The sequence below is a fragment of the Homarus americanus genome, unplaced genomic scaffold (genome assembly GCF_018991925.1).
Source record: "Homarus americanus isolate GMGI-L3 unplaced genomic scaffold, GMGI_Hamer_2.0 scaffold43264, whole genome shotgun sequence".
Classification (NCBI taxonomy): Eukaryota; Metazoa; Arthropoda; class Malacostraca; order Decapoda; family Nephropidae; genus Homarus; species Homarus americanus.
In genome coordinates, this window is record NW_024728490.1 from 14,174 (window position 1) to 36,318 (window position 22,145).

At 39.3% G+C, this 22,145-nt stretch overlaps 1 long non-coding RNA gene across 2 annotated transcripts in view; it reads left to right on the forward strand.

Annotated features, from left to right (window-relative positions):
• The first annotated feature begins 739 nt into the window (after nt 1-739).
• The window catches only part of LOC121866123, a 115,401-nt gene continuing 93,995 nt past the window's right edge, over nt 740-22,145 (forward strand). For both annotated transcript variants that reach the window (XR_006088892.1, XR_006088893.1), the window contains exon 1: nt 740-857. This is a non-coding gene — a long non-coding RNA (uncharacterized LOC121866123). The remainder of the gene's footprint in view (nt 858-22,145) is intronic.

Below are 22,145 nucleotides of genomic sequence, written 5' to 3' on the forward strand. Positions count from 1 at the left end.
TGGCTAAACCTAAGCATAATTGTAGAAGTTCATAATAATAATTGTACTTACTGAGATAGCCGAGTGGTTAGAATATTGCTACAGGTAAGTACGTAAAAAACGACAGAATCTGAATAACTACAATAAGTAGCGCGGCATAACTGTAGTTGCAATGCGGGTGACGAGAAGCAATGAAACATGGGCCTCCTTCACTCCCTCCGCATACAATCGCAGCAGCTTCCCCCTCCCTCCAGCCCTTCCTGCTGGTTGGATGGGGGCGAGGGGGGTGGGTTGTTTTCCAGTGATCATCATTCTGGTCATCCTTCATACACTTGCCACACTCATCCATCACCAAGTTTCGCCGCCTCCTCCCAACGACCACCGTGTGTGAACAATGTTTCTCGCTTGTTAATTTTTGACGAAGAGTGAAACCCCTTCAATTCGAAACATCAGAGTTGTCAATAATACCCCCTGCTGGCAGGTCTAGCGCTAATGTGTATATTTTTCTTTTAATTTGTTATTCATACAGAAGCTTAACACAGTATAGTGTATGTCTTACAGTGGCGAAATCAACCAAGTTTGCATTCAGTACTGTAATGATAAGTGAAAATATCTATATTTACGCGACTTAAAACATAACATAGTGGTAAGCGCGAAATTATACTGCCACCAAATAATGGGCAGAAGAAACCTCACTATGCGAGTGCGCGAACCTCCCTCCCTCACACAGGCTCCTCAGCTGAGCTCAGTCTTGCTCGGGCAGTGGTTATGTATGGTTGGCTGGTGCGCCGTTCGTTCGTGTTGTATGTGTGCTTATACGTGAATACGTTGAGTCTTCTACACTGCAGGTGTTGAGCTCGTCTTCAGTTGTCCTCTAGGTGAGTGTAGACCTCCACTGTGTTGTCGGTGTTGAGGCCTTGTCTGAATAACACGTAGAACGTTGTTGATGCTGGAAGAAAGAGAGCAAGCCAGGTAAAACGACTGGACTGGAAAAATGAAATGACGTAAATATTAGCTCAGGCTTTGATGTAAGTTAATCTAATGACGTCTGGCTCTCGAAGCACACACTTGATTTATTCCATGTTATATATAAGTGGGAATTGTCTTTGATGTTATTTTCAGTGAGATTTAAACAAACAAACTCAGTCATGTTGACACTTAACTACCGGTACCTGTGATTTTTTTGTCCTGTATAATGTAACCTGTTATGATTATGTGAGTGTAAAGACGGGTTCAATAATAACCGAATTAATCGCTTTGTTCAAGTCTGTGAGGAGTTTACAGTACTTGACAATGAATTTAAAACCCTCTTGATTTTTGTAAACAAAATTTTTGTTTCCCAAGTAGGGCATTTACGACTCTCTTCTTTAAAGTGACTTGCTCATAAACACAAGTGGTTTGTAGTATAGATTATGGAATAATAAGTAATGGTAGTCAAATTTTCTCTTACTGACAATAAATTGTTTTCATAATTTTATGGGGTAAATATTTCATGATTCCAGGCGTGAGAATTTTTATTTTGATCCGTAGGAAATTTTACTTTATTACATCTATTCAAATCTAGGTTGAGTGAGAGAGCAGTGCCTGACTGTGTAAGTGGCCTGACCAGTAGTGAGCGTCCAGGTGGAGAGTGAAAGTGTGTGCATGTCAAGATAGACTGTGCAGTAGTATCTCCCTGACCTGTTAGTGATGGATGGTGCCTAATTATGAAGGTAGAATGAGCAGTAGTTTGTTCCTTTGAGTGATAAGTCGTGTCTGACTCCATATGGAATTACAACTAGTGTCTGAAGGACCACATGGAGTGGCCAGTTCTATGTGATGCTATGTGGAATGATCAAGGGAGCCCGATTGATCAATAGTGTCCTTTTCCCCAGTATTCTGTATCAATATTCAGGTTTAAGATATTGAATTAATGTTTAAACTTCATTTATACCCAAAGTAGTTTTTGCGTGGTGATTTGTGAAGAAATTTGTCAAATTAGCCCCCTCAGATTAACAATATTGCCAGTAAATAATTTGAAATTGCATTATGTTCAAGTGATGAATGTGCTCTGTACAGTCGTGTGCGTGGTGTAGTTTAGCGTGTTGCTCTGCCATTGACTTGTTATTGTCCCCAAACGCAGCCGATTTTTTTTTGCAGCTGGATGCTAGGATTTGTTATGATAGATTCCTGCTCATTTGGTTTGACAGAATGTTTAATTATCTTGGTGGATATAAGAGTTTCACGGAACTTAGAATGTTGTAAATGACTGTGTAGTGAGACACGTTCACAATTTTTTTTCTGTTGGGACCAAATTGGTGACTACGCCTGATTTTCTCAATTTCCTCGGTAAAGAGTGGAGTTGCATTGGCTCCAGAATTGTTGAGTATTTTCACCGTTTCTGGCGGAAGTGTAAATATCGTGTTTAGATTTCGCAATAACACGTTTGTAAGACTAATGATTGAAACATTTTTGTCAGCACTTTTATAAAAATCAGTCAAACAGAAACTACATTGAGCCAATCCCACATTTTATTAAAGAAGCTTATAAAATTTCATTGCTCTACGTTGCTTGTTTTTTTTTCCAACAAACGTGAATGGGCTGGAATTAAGCATCAAGGGATGGACGGGTTATACTGTTTACGCACGAATTGGGGCAAGAAGAAGAATCATAAGAGTGACTGCATGTGTTGCTTAACGTATTTTGTTTCTCTTTACAAGAACAATTATAATAATAATATAAATAACTTGAGTGAAGCTCCCAGTTGTTTACCCACTCTTAAAGTATGTTACAGCGTGGATGAGTTACATACAGTATTTCTATTAGCTACAAAATAACACTTGTTCTGGTTCTCGTAAAGTTTCCCTGTATGTGGTGGTCACTGGCGGTCGGGCTATGATATACTCTGATATACTCCACGCAGTCTTGCAGTTTCGTGAGTTTGTTGGTTTAAAACAATACTGTATTTATTGAGTGATTATTTTTTTTGTGGGGGGGGGGGATTTTAATTTTACAAGAAAAATGTCTTGCTGGAGATATTTATATAAATCATTCCCATCATTATTCTTTTTATTAAGTCTTATAATATAGAGCAATGTTTTTGACCGCATGAGGCAGAAGAAATAGTACAGTATGTTGTGGGTTCTTTAACACCAGTGGTTTTGGGTCATTATCTTCAAAAGTTGACCAGTTACTATCATCTCGTGGTCCGAAGATGTGTAAAACATGGTCTCCATTTAGTGATTGCTTTGCCTGTCTTAACCAAACTAATTAACCGGATTCTCTGGACTGATCATTACAAGAGTACAGTATATCACACCAGCGTCTTCTCCCGCCTGAAGTGAACCAGAACACTGCTCCTCACTGCTTACAGTGGGTAATGTTGGATAGCAGTGATGGCTTCAGTGATCCTCATTTTTAGGTCATATCTAGTTTTAGTACGTGCCTTGTTCACCTGACTTCAAAGATCCCCCAAGAAAGAAATGTGTCGGGGACAATTCTGGGGCTCGGGGCGTCCACAAAACATTGCCTACCCGGGAGATTATCCTCTCCCCAAACTGTTGATGTCTTAGATGTTGCTACGTAGTATGTTGCCCCATCTTGTTGAAGCCATATGTTCTCAAGCATGTTCTCAAGCACCACGTTTTTATCTCTCAATTATGAACGAGAAAGTTCTGCAACATGACACACTTCAAGCAGTGATGAACGATGTGCTGGTTCACTTCAGGGAGTGCATCAATTGTAATGGACATCATTTATTTTTTGTATATTTTTAAGAAGTAGACTTGTAATAATGTGACTAGAGTACAGTAAAACAAAACACCCATGTTTGTACTTCTCTGTAATTTATTATTAACAATCTTTGTATTATTACACAAGTAATTGTCAGACATATAAATGGGACACCCTGTATGTAACGTGTATATCTCTGACCGTTCCTTCACTAACTTGCACATACCCAACTCAAAAACTAGCCTCACCACCTGCTGTGTAAGTAACCGGCATCTTGCTCCACATACTCTATAACCTGTATTTCCTCCTGTGTAGCTGTAACCTTCGTCTCTCAATGTAGCTGACATTATTGCTCCTACTCAAACCTTTATCTTTGTATAACTATTTTTCCCATTCAGAGACCTGTATCTGCCATCTTCTGCTCTCTCTAACCTTTCTTCCGTACTCAGAAACCTGTATCTCTCATCATCTGCTCTCTGTACAGTCTCTTCCTAACTCAGAAACCTGTATTTCTCGGCCCGCATCTCCCCAGGTCAAAAACAAAACTTGTCTGTCTCCACGCAGCTACACGGAAATCTGTCTCTCTCAAACTCTGGTCTCCTGATTACTCCTTAAGACACATTTCTCTCACTGCTCACTGTACTGTCATGGTGAAGCTATTGTAGCTGGAGTGAAAGAGACGAATTCTTGGCACGTATACATCATGTAATCACCAAGCGGAACTCTATTTTTTTTTTACCCCTACTAGAAAATCTACAGTATTTTTGGTTAGGTTGCGATGCTCTATTTTTTCTTATGTAATATCTGGCCAAGGAAAATATTTCAAGAGGATAGTTTGTGGTGGTTGAAACACAATGTTGACTCGAGACCAATTAATAGTCTAGACAGTATAAGCCCTTCATCGGTCTACGAGGGCATCTGGGAGGGCTCATGATTTCTCGATTGAAATTTTATCCTGTAGAACCTCTGCCCTAGGAAGCAAGCACTGAACTGTCGTTCACAAGTGTTTTCTTCTTTGTAACAAACTCCCTCAGTTCAATCATTCTGCATTAAATTATCATCAGTCTTTAACAATAGGACGCCTTGGTAAATAGATTTGAGAACGACACTTGTCTGATCTCTTCCTGCATATTTTTATGTTAGAAGCAGTAATTGAGAGTGAAACCCCTTCCAGTATAGTATTGGGACGCGCCCTCAGCATTAGCTCATTGTTAGTTTGATTCTGAAATTCGTTTGATTGTCTCATTAGGACTGTGGGAGTGGTGACGGTGTATAGCAGCAGTCAAATGAAAAAGTTCATTCAGATGTATTAGTGGAGAGTATACTCGTTCTGTACCTACAATAACCTTCAGGCGGTGGCTGTTATAGTGTTATAATGTAGCCGAGAGAGTTTGTTTAAATGCATTAGTTGTAAATACATTAGCATATTACATGTTTAGGTTAGGAGACACAATAAATTTTCCCACGTAGACGGGGTAATATAGACTGTACCATAACAGATTAGGAAAATATAAGAAATATCTGATATATAAAAGATCTAAGTATAAAGGTACAGTTGTGTCTTGTGGAAGTAGCTACTAGGATCACCAGTATTTCAACAGGTTCATAAAGTTTGTACTGACATATCTTTACATACACAGTTATATAGTACGAGCAAAGTGATAATGTACCCAATCCATGTCACTCGAAGGTCGCGCTCAAAACAGACAAAGGATTTTGACAACCTAAAACTTACTCAACCAGATTATTTAGGTACAGTACAATAATTCCCGTGTGTTAACGGCATTATAAAAGTCGTTCCTTACTCTTCTTGGGGGATACAAACGTGCCTATAAAACCTTACTGAACACCAAACCTCTCGTTGGACGAATCATTGTTTTGGTAATTGTTGATGACTGCATTATTGATTACCTTTTCATTGATTAATATGCAAATGAATACATTGTTAACGATTACTCTGCATCATTTAGTGGTGTTATATGATTGCCTGGCTAAATGGATCACAGTGGAGCCTGAGTGAATACACCACCATTGACTAAGTACTTCGTGTTGTTGAGATTTCTAGGTCAGTGTTTACTCTACATCATATTTTTAGTTATACATTAATTTTCTCTCGGATTTTTGCGACATTAATCTATTTGTGTCGTTTTTTTATACAACACGAATTGGTTTGATATTGTTTGTGTCGTGATGGCTTTACAGCACGACACGGTTTGATAATATTTTTTTTTTACAGCACGACACGGTTTGATATTGTTGATGTCATGCCTTACAAGGACTGGGACCTTTGGCTTATCATTCCATTGGTCTTGTGAGTGGTTCTTGAAAACGATGACTTGTGATTATTTGTCATTCCGTGTCTGTGTAATGCATATGCAGATGATGAACGTGATTGGTCAAATAGGCTTCAACCTTTACCTAACCTAACTTGATCTAACCAAACCTAGCCTAACCTAACCTACCCTGACCTGACTGAACTTAATCTAAGCTAACCTAACGCAAGGTCTATAGAAGAGCTATAAACCTTGACCTAACTTAACTAAACCGTAATCAAACTTAACCAAATCTAATCTATAGCTTTACCTGCCCTGACCATTATAATGACCCACAATCTTAAGAGCCCCTGAATCCTAGCTAAGGGTTAGGTTAGGTTAGGGTCTGTTGGAACTGGGGACCAATTACAAACACTGTTAGAGAAGATGAATATATTAGTTAAAAAAAATCAATCGTCACGGGATATCAAACATTAGTCATGTCCTCAGTTCACCAGGCGGAAGAAAACAAACATTGTTCAGTTTAAAAAAAAATCGACCTCTGTTTTGGCCATTTGGTGCGTATTGTTTTGACCATTAACTGTTAGCTATTGTACGTATTGTTTCGCTCATTAACTATAATATTCTCATTTGAAAAGATAAGTTTATTTCTGACCACTGACGATAACTACCCAGGGAGGGTCTGTGAATACAAGGAGAAAACCTGCGGTATTCGGCAAGATCCAAGCGTGAATCATACTCGGGGCGCATTGCTTGAGAGGCGCTTCGCTGTCTCTGTTACATTCAAACAGTAGAATATACGAAGAGTTATAATGACGTGTATGGAGGGATTTAAGTATTTTTCTTTGCCTTTAAAGTGGAAAATACATAATAACTGGGCCGCTCAAAGATGAAATGGAAAGAAAGTTAATAAAAATCAAAGTGATCAAACCCGTCTTGTTGAATATACTGACCTATGGAACAGTTTTCGTTTTGTAGATAGACTGTGTTGGTGTTTATCTCTAGACTGTAATAGGTGGTAAATGATCGAATAGCGCCCTCCCCCCTTCCCAGTCTAACTAAACACAAGGCTTGGGTCCCCAGTTCTTATAAATAGATAGACCAAAGTATTGTAAACTAAATTAATAGACTATGGCTAAATTATTTAAAAAAAAATTATTAGATACTATGTCCAAAATCCCTGATAACGAAAGTAGTAGACATAAAAAATAGTATTAGGCACCATGGTCAAAGTATATATAACTAAAAGAAACTAAAATTATTAACATTACCAAAGTATCCAAAAAACTTAAATAGTAGACAGGATGACCAAAATACCCAATTCTAGAAGTATTTAGCATTACGATAAAAACTACCCCCAAAACTATTATAATATCTAATATGACCAAAGTATTAAACAGCTTGGCCAAAGTAACCCAAACTAAAAGTATTCAACACACCACGAACCCAAAGCTTTCAACACACCACGAACCCAAAGCTTTCAACACACCACGAACCCAAAATAATTCAACACACCACGAACCCAAAATATTCAACACACCACGAACCCAAAGCATTCAACACCAAGACAAGAGAGAGCAGTTGAGGCTGAAGGCATTGGTCACACTGAATCCTTTTATGCCATTACATTGTTGACTCCTCGTTAAGATTTTCATGGGGTGGTGGGGGGGATGTAACACCGGCACCTGTCCTCACCCAAGCACTAACACCTGGGGGCTGGAATGTAAAGAAAGTGTCGTTTATTCCTGTTTACATACATTTACATTTATTCGTTTACTTATTTTATGATTTATCGTTTATGAAGTTTATTTGTTTGGATTTAATGGTGTTTTTAGGGAATTTATTCTTGAGTTAATTAAGTGAAGTGTTTTTAAGATAATTGTATGAGTTTTATAGTTGATCTTGCCTCTTCTTCCTCCTTGCCTTCTTCCCCTTTGTCCTCCTCCTCCTTGCTCTCTTCTTCCTCCTCCTTGCTCTCTTCTTCCTCCTCCTTGCCCTCTTCTTCCTTCTGCCCTCTTCTTCCTCCACCTTGCCCTCTTCTTCCTTCACCTTGCCCTCTTCTTCCTCCACTCTTTGCCCTCTTCTTATTCCTCCATGCTATTCTCTTCTTCCTACTTGACCTCATTTCCTTCTTCGTTTCTCCCTGTCCTGTGTGTGTGTGTGTGTGTGGTCACTCTGAAACGTGTATCCCTTTTGTGTTCATTCAGATTTATTTTAAATGGTGGGGGGGGGGGGAGATAAAATGATTTCGCGAGTTCTGTTTCTACCCAACACGGCTCCAGTTGGCCCAATATACGTATTCAATCTTGTGATCCAGCAGGTTGTTGGTATTCGCGGCTGGCGTAACCATTGCGGCCCAGCTCATCCAGTTCTGGGTGAAACAGCTTATCAACCTGCCTGGTGTTGAATACTTGTGCTGGCTCGTGGAAAGGGGAAATCTGTTGGTGCTGGGATTCTGAAAAGTTCCTCGGGGTAAAGTTTCCTCTTTGCTGGTGATGTGAAAACGAGATCTTAACTGGCTTACTGCAAGCTACGGCACAGAGATGAAGGCCAAAATAGTTTCTAATTTGGAGAGTTCTGCCTTCACTTCTCCCAAAATCTCATCCAAGATTTTTTTCTTCTTCATTGCTAGTAATGAGGGTACACTACTTGACTGGCAGACTTGCAACTACGATAAACAAAAAATGACGCCAAAACAGTGAGCGTATGAATGTTATAACAGCCTGGACCTTTAAATTTGGAAGGTACTTTGTCTATACAAAAGGGTGGGACAAACGGGTGGTGGGTCCCTGTGAGCTAGCGGAGACGGTGACAACCTCTCTCTCAGTGTTGGAGGATAGGTAAGCCCTCCACTGTCTCTAGGGGGGAGGCTACACAAAGGATCAGCTCCGAGAGGAAAATGACTTGGGCTCTCGAGTACCCACGAGAGGCAAGTGTATAGTCGCCAAGTCTCTCTCCTTGTTTACCTTACAGGGGCGTCGAGATCACCCCTATATCGATCAGAGGGCGAGGGGTTAAGGGGAGGTGAGTGTCTTGACCTTATGGATGTCGGTAACACTACTGGGTGATTGATAATGAAACTCTGCCATGTGTCCATCTAGTGACTGCTGGGGGAACTCTTCTTAACTCGGGTCAGTGTTCTCTTAGCTTAAGTTTTGTATCTTTGCTTCAAGTGATTTACATTAAACGCTTAAAAGCATACAGTGATAACTCTATTTTAATGGATTATATAGAGAGGAAAGTCTTGGTATAAGCTAGGGTCCGTTAGATATGAAACCTCCATTTAACGAACTATACACAGATGAAATTCCGTTATATTGAGGGTCCAGTAGATGTCAATTTGTCAATATTTTATTATTTGTTTTTTTGAAGGACAGACTCGATCATTCTCAGTGCAGGTGTTAAATTATACGACGGTGAACACTTGCCATAAATGTTTTGATTAGCTACCGTCAGCATTTTATTAAAGTACTGACTCAGTGATTCTCTTAAGTGGTATTGAAGTTTCAGCGTGAATCTTTGTCTTAGTCATGTTGTTGACAGATGTGTTTCTAACCTGCCTAGTCAACATAATGAGAATCAGGGGTGTTGTGGCCTCCAGCTGGGGAGAGAGAGAGTCTTCTATGGCCCTGGTGGTTGGTGGCGCTTTTTGGTTTAACAAATTTATTGACAAGGCTTGGAGTACAGTTCGCCTATTCTGAGTAATTCAGTCTGGTCTTGACACTGAGGGTGGTATCACTTCTCACTGCCACGCAGGACAGAGGTTCATACACAAAGAAATACTGTACATCATATTCATTAGCAGTATATATATATATATATATATATATATATATATATATATATATATATATATATATATATATATATATATATATATATATATATGCGCAAGATGAGGTGAAGGAAAGGATGAATGGGCGGGGGGGGGCAGTGGTGGGATGTAGGAGGAAGAGGTATGGGTAGGGGGAGACAAGGACACGGGGAGATAATAAAACCTTAGATGGAGAGATAATGAGAGATAGGCTTTTAAGTTTGACGGAGAGATAAAAATGGATAGAAAAATGTGGTGTGAGTGACAGATGTAGTCATGTTGTCACTGTGCAAGTGTGAGTGACGGGGATGTGGTAATGTCACAGTGTGTAGGTATAGATGCCGGATGTGGTAATGTTTTCACAGTGTGTCGGTGAGTGACAGGGATGTGGTAATGTTGTCACTGCAAGTGACGGATGTGGTACAGATGTCTTATGGTGCAAGAACCTCCCCCCACCTCATTTGGTTAGTCAGTCAGTAGGTTGGAAAGAGCATTCATAGAGCTTACGAACGCATCAGGAAGTTGTCAGGGTGGCATCACATTACATAATTATCATGGTTGTATAGTTAGAGGTTGTTGACGTGGAGTTTGTTATTTACTCTGCGCAATAAATGTTCCGCCTGCCCGTTGGTTGGCATATTTGTATTCAATAATTGACTGCCATTTTTGTGTACGTGGAACCTATGATTAAAAATGATTCACTTTTATCCTCACTCTAGGCTTTCATGTTGAGATTTACCATAACTGAAATGTAGCCAGTGATTGGAAATGGTGGAACGGGAATGAAACTGAAATATAAATGGAAATGAAAGACGTAATCAGTGTGTTTGTGGCTGATGTTTTATGTATAGAGTAAGCCTAGCAGGATTATGAGGCAGGCAGGCAGGCTACACAGAGCATAGCCTAATGTTCTTATGAAAGGCTCGGGCCACTAGTTACCATGTGTGTACTAAGTGGTGGTTATGATTCTGTTGATCGATACATAATGCGATATTTTCACTATGATTACGCTAAAGAGGTCGTATGGGAGGAGAAAGGGTCGCAAGTTTAGGGTAGTACGGGAGGAGGAAGAGGTCGCGAGGAAGCACCATGACTCTTCCGTGTCGTGGAACGTAGAGATGCTTGTCGTGTGAACGCTGGAAGAGATCAATAGACATTTATTCAGTGAAATGGTATATAAATTCCCATTGATTTAACATGTAACATAAGAGAGTGCAGGTATATAGACAATCTACTACAGTCCCCTTCACTACTGCGTTTACAGGGGCTCGTCATGTAAACATTCCACAGATCATTACACTGAGATATTTTGTGTTAATTTGATTCTATAGTGTGTTTACTATTGCGAGTTTCCTTCTGTCGAATGTAAACAAACACAGGGCTGCCACACTGCACAAAACCTGACGAGCCCCTGTAAACCCACTAGTGAAAGGGACTGTACATAGAAAGTGCAGGTATACAAACAATTTTGCATAGACAATACAGGTATAAAAATAATGTACATATGACTGTGCAGGTATATAGGCAGTGTACAAAAACAGTGCAACAGGTATAGAAACGATGGTAAGCATTAAGGCGACTGGACCAAGAATGACCTAATTCGAGACATGGCTGACAACACACGCTAACCCGGAAATGGTAACAGCTACAGGGTGCATATTGTGCATAACCGTATATACAGACCCAGGAACCTTTATGATGGTTCCGGGTTGTGAAATAATTGTGTGGTTGTTATTTTTTTTCTGAAGTTGTATCGATGAGTCACAGTGCATTTGCTACGTTAATTTTGTTCTCAAACTTTGATCCGCAGAGCTTTTGAGTCAGGTGGAGGTGTCCGCACAGTCTGCTTTTAAGGGGGAATTTAAACTTTTTTGAACGTTTGCTGTTCTGGCCCCGTTGAACATGGCTCGGCACCGTTGAACATGACTCGATCTCGTTGGACATGATTCGGGCCTGTTGAACATGACTCGATCTCGTTGAACATGACTCGATCTCGTTGAACATGATTCGATCCTGTTGAACATGACTCGGGCCCGTTGAACATGACTCGGCCCCATTAAACATGATTCTGTCCTGTTGAACACGACTCTGTCCTGTTGAACACGACTCTGTCCTGTTGAACACGACTCGGCCCCGTTGAACATGACTGCTCCGTTGAACACGACTTGGCCTCATTAAACGTAACTCGTCTTTCGTGAATATGTCAGTTTAATTTGACTTTGTAACTACTACAATGAACTGTTAAAAATAACATATACCATTGTGTTATATATATATATATATATATATATATATATATATATATATATATATATATATATATATATATATATATGTGTGTGTGTGTGTGTGGATGTGTAAACATGTGTGTATGTGTGTTGTTTTTACAAATTATATTAAATTTTTGTGGCAGTGTTCAGGGAAAACAGGATTTATGTTCATATTTCATTTCCTGGAAAGTGAATATTGCTTTTATTATCTTTGGCAACAGTTTCGTTATTGTTATTCGTATATGTGTTGTATCATTATTACAGTTATTGACGTTATTTAATTAAGTCTTCCCTAACGTCATGAATGAGGAGACATTTATTTTGTTCGTTTTTCTTTCTCTTTATTCCTCTTCTTCTTTCTATTATATAAAAAAAATGATCGACTCTTTGGAATGTTTGGTTCAAATTAATTTACACTTACAGGTTGGGTTCAACAGCTGAGTATATAAAACTGGTTCATTATCTCCTTCAGTGACTTTTTTCCCCCGTGATTTTAAGGAAATATTCTGGCCAGTAGAAAAGTTGAGAGTATCGAGGCTGAAAAAGCACAAAATTGCTAGATCGTCAGCGGAAGGAGTGTGAGCATATATACTGTGGAGGTTATTGCCAACTCATAGCGGCCTATTTCACGATATCGCAGAAATATTGCATCCAATATTGCTAATGCCAATTGAGAGTAAAGTTGTAGAATATCAAGGTCAATAGGGGTGTAACACATCAGATGACACTTTTCCCGCACAATATTTCGCTGTCTGGCAACATTCACAGGATGTTGTCAAGGCAAGACACGAGGAAACATTAATTTATACTGAAAATAAAGTTAATGTTAATTTTTCTTCACATTCTCTTCCTCATGTAAATATTTGGATGAGAAGTGGAGTGAATGCTGTTTTTTTATATTCTTTTATGGCGTCATTATTTTCTTCAGTGTCAATGTGGGTGGTCTGGTTACTAGGTAAAGACTGTTATCATTGTGTAGTTTATATTCTCACCACGACTGAATTAGGATTTATTTTTATGGGTTATGTCATTATTTTACAGAGACCACGCAAAGGCATTTATCTATTCGTATTTTTTAACACTGGGTCCCTGTGGTCAAGGGTGGTACAGTGCGTTAAGTGATCCTTCAGAGTGTAGCTGCAGGGAAGAACTCGTCCATCGTGTACACTAAAATTGTCCTGTAAATTTGGCGTAAAAAAAAAGGGATGCTTTCCGCTTGAAGCTTTACCATGATTAGATGTGTTCTGTAAACCCGAGGCCAAGTAAAAATATTAACCTTACGAATCCTTTGGGATGGGAGTCCGTGCATTGGTTGGGTTCGTAGAGTTTACAGAATGACGATTGTAAACATTGTATTTTATTATACAAGAGGAAATTTATGTGTGCACGTACGGAGTTTACTCGAGCGTGACCCGCAGGTCCTATTAATTTGGTGGTGGTGATGCTCGGTGTGAGCTTCGTGCTGCATGAACACGTGAGATTGATGGTGTTTAGTGAGAAATTCAGATTAATTCGGGATTTATAGGATTCACACAGGTTTGCGATATCTCATTGGCCCTGATTTACATATATTGAAAGTGGGGAATCATATCCTGTATATAACCTAACCTTGTTTATCTTCAGTTTGTAAAGGCTGAGCTGTATCGGTAGATGATGTAGCTACGGGTATATAGTGAGTAATTATTATACACTTGAAACCTCTTGAACTATTTCCTTCATTTGAATATTACTTGTGTGTTAACTAATCCTACATTATCTTACATGAGTCAGACGCCGAGGTGACAGTAAAAGACAAGTTTCAATATAGTGTGCAGTGGCTCATTTTGTTGTGCCCTTACCACCGTGGCTCCTCCTACAGGGTGTGGTGATGGCGTCCTTGGTCACTTTAAATAGCTACCCGTGGCCGTGTTTAGCTTCCCTGCAGGCACACGTTGGAACTCCGGGCAAGATCCTTTGTGTAATGACTTAGCGACTACTAATCCCACTGTCGTCTTATCTATGTAACCGTGATATCTCCGGTACATGACCTCGTAGGGTTGTATTAATAGTATCTTATTGACAGCGTTCACAAACTGTGTTATGATCCGAAGCTTGAATAGATGTCGTAAGTTGTTCGCTCAGGTTCACTAGTAACAAGAGTTTGCACACACGACAGATGCCATTGGTTTAGGGATTAGAAGTGGGCGTGGCTGTTGAGTAGTTAACTGGGGACGTAGAAGTTAATTAATGAGTGAAGTTTGTTGTGGGGGTGATAGTAAGGTTCTGGCTCGTGGCTTGGTCGTCCAGGGTTAATTCTTGACATCATATTTTACAGTCTCGGTGTGTGGTGGGTTTGTGCCAAGGTGGAGCTGCTCACAAACAGGAGGTATCTTTTGTTTTTATTATTATTATTATTATTATTATTATTATTATTATTATTATTATTTATAGCTTTACATATTATAATCTACCATATCATCAACATACGCTTTAAAAAAAAAATATCTCCGTATATGATTATGGGTTAAACTTACACCAACGTAAAGTATAATTTTAATAACATTGTTGAAAAGTGTGTAAATGTGTTTGTGTGGCCCAGTGACATTACTCTGGGAAACTTGGTGTGCAGCTGAGAGCATCGATGGTTGTCACTTACCAGTATTGACTCAACGTGATATAGTCGCCGTCATTATGGTGTGGGGGAAAGAGTCACAATGATGAGCCATGACTCTTTGACTTGTAGTTCGTCCTGTTGTAGAGAGTTTGGTGGCTCGGTTGTTGTTGGGGTGGTTGATGATGTTGGGGTGGTTGTTGTTGAGGTGGTTGTTGTTGTTGAGGTGGTTGTTGTTGAGGTGGTTGATGATGTTGGGGTGGTTGTTGTTGAGGTGGTTGATGATGTTGGGGTGGTTGTTGTTGTTGAGGTGGTTGTTGTTGTTGAGGTGGTTGTTGTTGAGGTGGTTGATGATGTTGGGGTGGTTGTTGTTGTTGAGGTGTTTGTTGTAGAGGTGGCTGTAGTTGAGGTGGTTGTTGTTGTTGTTTATTCCACGGTCGGGGCCTTTTATTAAAGTTTTTAGTTTCTACATTAGACGACAACTTTTAAAACTTGAGGGAGATATTGTTTTTTGAGTTGTTTGTTTAACCTCACTGGTGGGAGACTGAGAGAGATCATTAGGTCAGTTATCCTCAATTATTTTTGTAGCATTGTGAGTTCATCTATTTCTCAGTCTCTTATTGATCTTGAGAAATATACAGTTCCTTTACGTATTTGTTATATATACTTAATTTGTTATAATCCGTGTATATTGTGTATGATTTAGTGATTTTATACATTGGTGTATTAAGAGATAAAATGTGGTATTTATTTTAATGTATTTGCTTTCCTATTTATGTATTTCAGATAGATAAGAAATTTTCCATGACAATAATAAAAATATGATGCCCTGATGATGCTAATAATCGGGGTCATAGAAAAATAGGAAATACAGTTGTGTGTTTATTTGTTTGTGGGGTGACATTGTAGTTTGACATATTGTAGTTAAGTGTCGTGTGATGACGTGGTTAAGTGTCGTGGGGTGACATATTGTAGTTAAGTGTCGTGCGATGACGTGGTTAAGTATCGTGGGGTGACATATTGTAGTTAAGTGTCGTGGGATGACGTGGTTAAGTGTCGTGGGGTGACGTGGTGTAGTTTAGTGTCGTGGGGTGACATATTGTAGTTAAGTGTCGTGTGATGACGTGGTTAAGTGTCGTGGGGTGACATATTGTAGTTAAGTGTCGTGTCGTGAAGGTTGTAAAATGCAGGTACGATATATCTTACTTATATCTTGATCAAAGGCTTTCGACTTGCGGGACAATAATAATCAGAGTTGACTTGGGTGTGTTATTGACGATTCTGTATGTACATTTGGCGTTCTGTAATAATACACAACATCTTGATCTGCCCCGTGTTTGTCCAGTCCTTCTCCATGATCTACGTATTTAGAGGTGGTGGTCAGAATATCAGTTCAGGTAGTTAAGCTGTTACATAACTTTCATAATACGCAATGCAGTGAGTTGTTTTGGCTCAGCTTAAGGCTTGGTCTGTGTACGTGTCCCGAGCTGATTAAAAAAAATGTGACCTCTGGTAATAACGTTATGTATTCTCGATCCCAGGCATGATATTGGGTTGTGTTTGGGTGAGGTTCTGTAATAATAGCGGCAGGTGTGTTGTGTCAGGTGTGTTGTGTAGGGTGTAGGTTTGCAGTGGTGTTGCAGGTTGCCGTGGTTCCTGCAGGTGAGTGACCAGGGGCTTTCTCTGTTGGGAATTGGTTTAACTTGATTTGTTGGTGTGTTTAGCCATGGTTCATCTGATTGTGGCGACTGTCTGACAAGCTTGTGATTGTTTAACCTAACTTGAAGGGGTTCATCATGTCTACCTGACCGTAGGTGACGTAATCTTTATCGAAGGCAACTTTGATTTAACATATAATCTAACGTAACCAAACATAACCTATTCTTTGCTTAATATAATCCAAGTCAGAAATAATTTAATCCCAACCCAAACCATCTTTTACATAACCCAATCTAATCCAAACAATATCTAATCCTTACTAAGCACAACTTACTGTAACACTATGGTGAGAACCGTGGCACCTCTTAACCCACGTCTTGCTACTTACAGTTGTGGTGATAATTACACTGTTCAGTATAATGTCACCTAGCATGACCCCCTCCCTCCTTCACCTCCTAAACACCCCCCCACCTCCTCGCCCCTTAAGGTAAGGCTTGTAAGTAATGGTTGTGTGTGTGTGTGTGTGTGTGTGTGTGTTAAAAAGCATGTTGGACTCTACCACACTGGATTTGTTTTTCTCATCCATTCCCCAAATGACACACGATATCCTTAAGTTCGCCTAGACCACGGTGGCATCCTCGAGGTGAGAGATCGATTCTAGTCCAGCCGTCTGTCCGTCCCCTTCCCCGCCCGTCCCCTTCCCCGCCGCCCGTCCCCTTCCCCGCCCGTCCCCTTCCCTGCCCGTCCCCTTCCCTGCCCGTCCTCTCCCTCCCATAAATGTTGGTGTTGCGCGGCCACCCAAGGATCACATTGTCTGAGATTCGTATGTTAAACCTCTTTGTTTCCCTTACTGCAGATGTGAGAACGCTTACCTTTACCTACGTCGTAAATACCGCAACCAGAGAGGCGTCCAAGTAACATTTCAGCGTTCTCTCGTCACTGGAAATTACACAGGAAAAGAAAATATTAATTTACTCTAGGTTTTATTTATTTATTTATCTATTATTTTTTAAGAAATAGAACGCAGATTAGGATGATATTGAGAGCACAAAGAGATCGTATATAATGTTTTAAGAATCATGTCGACCGGGGTTGTGTAAGAGCGAGTAATGCGTGAATTCATTGCTTTAATTTCTGTGCTGAGTGGAGAAATGTTAGACAGTTCCGATGATTGAGATATATTAATCACTAGGCGGGAGTGTTTTTTATTAGTATTTTTTTGTTGCTGTTGGGATTAATAAATTCTTCATCAGTAGGAAAAACTTGGACGGGGTAATGTTTTTTTTTTTAGCTTGTTGAATGTTATGGTTGTTATTGTTGTTATTATTATTATTATTATTATTATTATTATTATTATTATTATTATTATTATTATTATTATTTAAGAAGAGTGTCAAAATACTACGTCCAGCCTCTCCCTGGTCAACCTCCCTCTAGTTAGCGGTATAAAGGTAGTGGTTGTGGATTAGTCGGTAGAAAGGTGGTGGTGGTGGTACTGTGGTATTAGTCAGTATAAAGGTGGTATTGTGGTATTTACTCGCTATAAAGGTAGTGGTATTGTGGTATTACTCGGTATAAAGGTGGTGGTGGTACTGTGGTATTGCGAACATAACTTGGTTTCAAAGACGAGTGTGTGGCGAAAATGTAACTCACTTGGGGTTAAATTATTAAGGCTAGGCGGGATTTTCTTTTTTTTTTGTTTAAGCCGACACAAAAGGTAAGAAATAAAAAGGTTTAAGCCCGGTGTAAAATCTTTTGAGTCTGTCCAGTTGAAGAAAAACCCTTTTATTTATTTTATTTTATTTACGTATTTTGTGTCAGAAATATTTTGTAATTGTTATTATTGACTAGACGATTCATTTAGTTTGGTCTGGTCTCTATATTATACGAATTAATATCCACAAGGTGACTTAATATTAATGCTATTTGACTGATAGGTTTGGATATTAAGGGCCATTAGCTCAGGGTCTAATAATAATAATAATAGTAATAATAATAATAATAATGATAATAGTAATAATAATAATAGTAATAATAATAATAATAATAGTGCTGATGTCGTGTGGGTAGTCTACAACAGATCAACTCACATGACTATTTTTTTTTATCATATCGACCGACCTGATGTGCTTTATGACTGTGACCTTTGACCTACACTGTCGAAAGGGCACTGTATTCAGGTTTAGGAATTATACTGAGAAATATTTGTACAATTATATATCTAGCTGGATGGTTAAGTTAGGTTAAGGTTAGGTTAAGGTTCAATAAGTATGATGTCTGTATTTCTCTTAAAGGTATCACTGTACTTGACCTTAACTCAGGATTGCAAATGTGTATCAAACATGTTCAGGATACACGTAAATTTCGGTCACTTTGCAAATCCTACTTTTCATCCAAACCAACAATGCCGCTTATGACAATTTTGTTCACGGTCGGATAGATACTCACTTAGTCACTTGGGCAAAGCGAAATCAATAACCCGGTCGCCCTACGAACGTGTGTTAATAAGTGGAACACAGGACTGACATGTGTTGTGTCAGACTTTCCCTGTGTTAAAGCCTAGTGTTCATGCCTTAGTGTTTATTGTTGTGGTTAGTGTGAGCGTTTGCATCCATTTTTGTGTTAGACGAGTGAAGAAAACAGAAAGTGGTTCACAAATGATTTTTCTGTTTGCAATGGATTTTATTTAACGGTAAGCGGAGGGAGATGAATAATTTTTTATTTTTTTCTGTTGTTCTTTTGTTTTATATTTTATTCCTAGATGCATAAAGAAGTATTTTAGCCTTTTTTTTCTCGTTTGGTGGTAATTCCAATTAAGGATGGTGTTATATTTCACCTATTAATTAAAAAATGTCCAGAAGCAGACGGTCTTTCCCTCGCTGTAGTCTTCAACCCTTTATAAAGTATACACTGTAGTCTTTAACCCTTTATAAAGTATACAATGTAGTCTTCAACCCTTTATAAAGTATACACTAGTCTTCAACCCTTTATAAAGTGTACACTGTAGTCTTCAACCCTTTATAAAGTATACACTGTAGTCTTCAACCCTTTATAAAGTATACACTGTAGTCTTTAACCCTTTATAAAGTATACAATGTAGTCTTCAACCCTTTATAAAGTATACACTAGTCTTCAACCCTTTATAAAGTGTACACTGTAGTCTTCAACCCTTTATAAAGTGTACACTGTAGTCTTCAACCCTTTATAAAGTGTACACTGTAGTCTTCAACCCTTTATAAAGTGTACACTGTAGTCTTTAACCCTTTATAAAGTATACACTGTAGTCTTCAACCCTTTATAAAGTATACACTGTAGTCTTCAACCCTTTATAAAGTATACACTGTAGCCTTCAACCCTTTATAAAGTATACACTGTAGTCTTCAACCCTCATGTTGTCTTCCTGATACACTGGGGTCAACCAAACCACCTGAGGTAATACGTACACTTGACCCTAAATTGACCTTTTGTAGAAGTATTAATAGTACACTAATTAAGTATTATGTGTCACTGTAGTAATATCATACAGGCTAAATATTATGTATCATTGTATAAATAAGTATAATTTCTCATTTAAAAGTTTGTACGATAAATCATCAGCCATATTGAAGAAAAGATTACCTATAAGACCTGCAGTACTATGGTAGGGGTGTGGGACAGCTCTCTCTCTCTCTCTCTCTCTCTCTCTCTCTCTCTCTCTCTCTCGTTAGAAAACTTGCATAAAAAAAATCCAGAATCTTTCACTTGCATTTGTTTCTGAAGTAATAAAAATAACACAACATTAGTTACAAACAAGGTGGTGTATATTACGTGAATTATTAAACTTAAAGAAAAAAATATATAAATAAACCGAGAAGAAGGAGGGGGGGAGGGTGAGGAAAGGTTGAAACTGAAATAAGTAATGACAATAGTGGTAGTAGGCGAGGAGGTGGGGAGGCCTGTGTACTGTAGTGTGTGTTATGTATGTGTGTCGCGTGCCGTAAGCCATTTTCTGATGGAGGATGTGGCCCCGTGAGAGAGAGAGAGAGAGAGAGAGAGAGAGAGAGAGAGAGAGCCTGTCTGTAGCGAAGAGTAGGAGGAGGTGATGGAGGAGGGTGAATGAGTGGAAAAGGAAGGAAGAGGAGGAGGAGGGAGAATGAGTTATAGCAAGGAGTATTTACATTGGTTGAGGAATGAGGAGGAAGAGGGGAGAGTGAGACAAAAGAGGAAGTCCTTAATTTAGAAAGGAGTGGGAGGAATAAGAGGGAGGGAGATAGCGGAAGGATTGCTTACTTTAACGAGAGGGAGTGTCCAGAGTAGGAGGGGGAAGGTAAGTGAGATAAAGGAGGGAGAGGAGGAAAGAGAGCGAGGAAAGGAGGAGGGAAGATTAAGCATTGAGTTTATAGCCAACACGCAATTTATAATGATGAAGTGTGTGTGTGTGTGTGTGTGTGTGTGTGTGTGTGTGTGTGGTGGTACGTGTTCCTACCACAAGTCGTGTGCTATTGTCATGTAGATGCCCCGCCAGGCCTATGCTTTGATGGGCTTAAGTAGTGTATAGGGGGGAAGAGGGATGGAATGTGGATGGGGGGAAGAGGACCATATTGCTGAGTGGGAGAGAGGGATGGTGTGTGAAGGTGAATGGGAGGGAGAAAGTGTGCGGAGATCAAAAGGAGAGAGAGAGAGAGAGAGAGAGAGAGAGAGAGAGAGAGAGAGAGAGAGAGAGTTCCAACAATATTAACTGTGTTGTGCGGTCTGATAATGTAAGATTCTCAACAAAAAACAAACCAACACAAACATTCCTTCCCTCCCACCCCTGAAAAATAAATAAAGCCCGGGCGTGAAAAGTCTGCTTTAAGTATATACCGTTTGTCATCATTTATTTTTATTACTGCTTACCGGACCCATCCCTCATCCGGACACTTCTGGAGGCTTGTGTTCCGAGGCGCATAATATGTCACCTGAGGAACGACGGGATAGTGAAGATGATAGTGATAATAGTACTGAAGATGATGGTTAATATAGTGATGATAGTACCGATAATGATGGTGAATATAGTGATGATAGTACCGATAATGATGGTGAATATAGTGATGATAGTACCGATAATGATGGTGAATATAGTGATGATAGTACCGATAATGATGGTGAATATAGTGATAATAGTACCGATAATGATTATCGTCTTTGTAATTAAAAAAGTAATAATGGTAATTTTAATAATTATATTGGTTGTGGTTTAAACGGTATTAGATATGATTATGATGACAATTACGGTTTGGTTTATTATTATTATTATTTTTATCATTTGGTTCTCTGTTTTTATTTTGGTTTTTGTTAATACGTTTCTCTGAAGGGTAAAAATGTTCCTAAGAAAGTCAAGGAATAATGTATTAAGAATAGGAAGAGACAAGGACGAATGAGGAAAGAGGAAGGGAGGGAGAACAAGGGGAAGAGTCTTGTTATAGCTTTTACCCTAATATACCTCTATGACCTTTACCATAGTCTGATGGGGGGGGGGGAGAGGTCAAGTGGTGAGAAGGACAGTCCTGTTTCCCTCAGCTGTTGGAGTACACGAGATGGGGAGTATGGACGGATATCCTTTGACCTTGTTTGACCTCTGCCTAGTCCTTGGGATGGCGGGGTCAGGGGGCGACAAGTATATAACATGTGACTTATCAGACTGAGGACGAAGCCACACGTGAGCCACTTGATTTGATATTACCTCTGAAAGTTCTCTCATAAATGTGCGAAATTAGTTTGGTGTGAAATTAATGGTCCCTCAGACAAGCCCTTGCTCTAACCACAGGTAGCCATCTTGGGTCCGTGAAGTTAAATTACCAAGGACGTGAAGTTTTATGCCTTAATAGCTG